Below are 4,439 nucleotides of genomic sequence, written 5' to 3'. Positions count from 1 at the left end.
TTTTACTTTTCCCCCCCAAGTTGCTGTGACTCCATCTCCCACGTCTTAAGAAAACACTGTTGGATGGCGCTCCAGGATGTGGTAATTCCCCCAAGTGAAACCCCACCCAGCTGGTGAGGCCCTGCTGGGTTCTATGTGCAGGTAAGTGCACCACAGATCAGGATGGGAAAGACCAGGGAGCCAGGGAAGGTCAGAAAGTACACAGGACTCGAGTGATCGGGAGAGGAAACAAAATACCGTAGGGAACAAGGAAGGCAGAAAGGAGAGGAAGGCAAGAGAAGGAAGCAACTGAGAGCTAACAGGGAATCAGAAAAGGAACAAGTGCGAGAAAGGCAGATTTGTGAGAACAAGGGGGAGAGCAGCTGCATATTTCTTAATATACAGTGGGTGAAGTAGTAGGTTACCATGCTCATGCTTAGAAAAGAATTTCTTTCAAAATGTATTTCTCTTTATATACAAACTTGTGCAAGTACTCAGGCTTCCCACACCAACTCGAGCTTTAAGAATGGCTTCCCCCTTGTCTCTGCACTGGGTTTTACTCTGTGAAGGTAAATCCTGGAAACCGAATTTGGGGAAATTTTCAGATCACAACATAACCAGACTACAGCAGCTAAAAACCAGGGTTTTGCCTCTCCTCCCAGGATCAGAGGCATTCACTTAAGAGCCCTCTGGGAAAACTAATGGCTGGCATTTAACAGAGTAGTTACTGTATCATATTTACTGTATTATCAGTAGGTGAGGTTACTTGCCATGAAACCCCTAGGGTAATACGTATTTGGCATGTAATTCCTCTTGCACTGAAGCGATTTTTGTTTTTCTAAAAGTGAGGTATACTTTTTTTTCTTTTCCATCCTTAGGTTTAGGCTTAACGTATATTTTAATTTTTTTTACATCTTTATTGGAGTATAATTGCTTTACAGTGGTGTGTTAGTTTCTGCTTTATAACAAAGTGAATCAGCTATACATATACATATGTCCCCATATCTTTTCCCTCTTGCGTCTCCCTCCCTATCCCACCTCTGTAGGTGGTCACAAAGCACCAAGCTGATCTCCCTGTGCTATGCAGCTGCTTCCCACCAGCTAGCTATTTTACGTTTGGTAGTGTATATATGTCCATGCCACTCTCTCACTTCAGGTTTAACGTATATTTTAAAGCTTTTTTTTTTTTTTTTTGCGGTACGTGGGCCTCTCACTGTTGTGGCCTCTCCCGTTGCGGAGCACAGGCTCCAGAAGCGCAGGCTCAGCGGCCATGGCCCATGGGCCCAGCTGCTCCGCGGCACGTGGGATCTTCCCGGACCGGGGCACGAACCCGTGTCCCCTGCATCGGCAGGCGGACTCTCAACCACTGCGCCACCAGGGAGGCCCCCTTAAAGCATTTTTGAGGAACGCTTTCAAAGGCCTTAAAATTTTTGATCCAGTGTTTTCAGAGTGAATCATATTTTCAGTGTTGCTTCTTAAAGGGAAATGCGTTTTCTTTCTCCACAAAACTTACTTTATTAAAAAGCATAACACATGCTACAACATGAATGACACTTGAGGACATAAGAGAAGAAAGCCAGTCATAAAAAAGGCAAATACTGTATGATTCCTCTTACATGAGGTATATAAAGCAGTCAAATTCATAGAAACAGATAGTAGAACGGTGGTTGCCGGGGACTTGGGGGAGGGGGAAATGGGGAGTTGTCTAATCTGTACAGAGTTTCACTTTTGTAAGATGAAAAAGTTCTGGCGATCTGTTGCACAGCGATATGAATATATTACTACTGAACTGCACACTTAAAAATGGTTAAGATGGTAACTTTTATGTTATGTGGGGCTTTTTTACTACAATGAAACATTTTTTAAAAATATATTTAAAAAACATGATTCAGAAGGCTAGGACTCTAAATGTAAAGAAGTTTTAAGAGTGCCTTAATCAATTTCTGCTTTTATTTTTCTTCTTATGTACAAGTACGACATGATTTTTAAAAATCCATATCTGAATGTCTAAATAAGTTTTAATAAGTATAAAGTAAAAATCCTAGGTAATTTTTAAAAACTTACTTCAGTCACTCAGCTCTAAAGCATTCTGGCGGCATATGCAGTGTCTTGAGTTACACGTCTGATGGGCTTACTTCAGCCCTATTCAGACCTCTTGCCTTGAAAACATATTATTGTAGATCTATTTCTAGCATTAGTTAGTATTACTATTCTCAATTAATTTAAGCAGAAAAGGGATGTATTAAAAGGAGGACAAAACTTCTATTAAAAAGATGACAAAGGTAAACATGTGTTTACCTCCACTCCTTTTGAACCCCATTTAAACAATTAAGGAATTAAAAAAACACAATCACTTCATGAATCTGTAAGGATAAAGAGAACTGGACAGATTCCAACAAAATTTTGGAATCTAGAGAGCATGAGGAGGGTACGTTTACCTGACTTTACAGTTAATTACCTGCAAAGTTTGGGGTAACAGATTTTTCAAATTTCAGAATCCCCAGGGGTTCAGTAAGTGAACCAGTAATTATACCAGGTAACTCTGAAGGAAGAGGTAGGAATGGGCAGGGCTGGAAACAGGATGATTAGTTTAAAAGTATAAGAAGTTAAACTATTAAATTCCATTTCTCACTCCGGGGCAGACAGGAGACCGTCCTTGTCCCCACCCTGGAAAAGATAGAAAGTTTATTTTCAGAAACTGTTGAAACACAGAGGTTCTGGATTCAGAGACACTGGTCATGGTTCAAGTACCGTATTGGATAGGGGGTGAAGTAAAGTCTGTGCACGGAAGCATGAGATCGCTCCCTAAGCCCCCTTTAGTTCCTCTAAGAACACACTGGCAACCAAGCTTAATCACCCTCTTCCCCCGCCCAATAGAGGCAGGTGCGGGGACACCTACCTGGGAAACTGACCAGCCCAAGAGAAAAAACCTGCGGATACTGACTGTGTAGTGTCCCTCAACTAAATGAATCTGTTGCTGCCCAAGCAATTACAGAGAAGCCCACTGATTGACAAGTCCTACCTCTATACACAGAGCCCCTCATTCTACAAGTGCTCGGAGGACCAAAGACCTCAAGATAGTTGAGGAAAGACTCTGATACGAAAATGAGGTGTAGAAACCGTAAGAAAGAGGGAACTTGGAGAAAATAAGGACAAAGTAAGGAGAAGAAAAAAAAGTTTTAAAATCACTATTATACTTAGTTCTTGGGCCCATAAACCAAGAATCAGAAGATGTAAAAAGGGGGAAATCTAGGGAATAAAGGAACTTCTAGAAATTAAAAATGTGATCATTTCTGTGCAAGATTAAAGTGGCAATCGTGTAGTTTTGAATCTACCTATTCCTCTAACAGTAACCACCACCACAACAAACGCACAACAATTATCTACTATAAAAATAGTAAGGTATCCTGTGAACTTCGAATACAAGGAAAGGGCGGATTAACTGACAGCAGAAAGACCCACAGGGTATCAGCAAGTGGGAAGGAGGACATCGAAAGCAGGCAAAGGGTCTTCTGGTGGCACTGAACGGCATCCGACTTGTAATCAAACTGCCAAAGGTACTTACCCTAAAATCTAAATGTGCCCACTCAGCATAGAAAGCTAATTGGGTTTTTGGAGAACAGTGCCAGAGCTAGGTTCTAAGGGTGAAGGCAAAGGAAAGATTAGATGGTGTGTGACAGTCTGGGCCCTGTTAAATCTCAGAAGTAACCAACTGACTCTCCTTTCCAGGACAAAGTCCCTCACGGAGAAGGATCTGCTGGCAGTAGAATCTAAATTGAGCAGCACAGAGATACTATGAGCAAAGGCAAGAGAAGATCCAGATGAAGTGGGAGAAGGGGAAGAAAAGGTAATTTCAAAAAAGCATAAGGCGGGCTTCCCTGGTGGCGCAGTGGTTGAGAATCTGCCTGCCAATGCAGGGGACACAGGTTCGAGCCCTGGTCTGGAAGGATCCCACATGCCACGGAGCAACTAGCCCCATGAGCCACAATTACTGAGCCTGCGAGTCTGGAGCCTGTGCTCCGCAACAAGAGAGGCTGCGATAGTTAGAGGTCGGTGCACCGCGATGAAGAGTGGCCCCCGCTTGCCGCAACTAGAGAAAGCCCTCGCACAGAAATGAAGAACCAACACAGCCATAAATAAATAAATAAATAAATAAAAATTTAAAATAAAAAAGGCAAAATTCCTTAAAAAAAAAAAAAGGCATAAGGCAATATTGTTTGACTCTTTAGCATAAGAACAGCAAAGCCAGCGAGCTAGGAAAGCAGTCCTGGTGTACCCTCCTCTCCTAAGGTACACCATGTGGGCCTCTTCATAGGGCTGCCTGATATAGTCTCACAAGCTGGCAGCTGACATGCCAGAGCACATGATTCGTGGGTGAAAGCAAGGAGGAAGCTATGATGCCTGCGATGAGCTGGTCACACACCATCCCTCCCACCGTATTCCATTCGTTAGAAGTGAGT

The sequence above is a fragment of the Delphinapterus leucas genome, chromosome 4, assembly GCF_059928025.1.
Source record: "Delphinapterus leucas isolate spDelLeu-1000000601 "Yukka" chromosome 4, BTC_Dleu_Yukka2, whole genome shotgun sequence".
Taxonomy (NCBI): domain Eukaryota; kingdom Metazoa; phylum Chordata; class Mammalia; order Artiodactyla; family Monodontidae; genus Delphinapterus; species Delphinapterus leucas.
The sequence above is the reverse complement of the archived record's forward strand: the minus strand, read 5'-3'. Positions refer to the sequence as shown.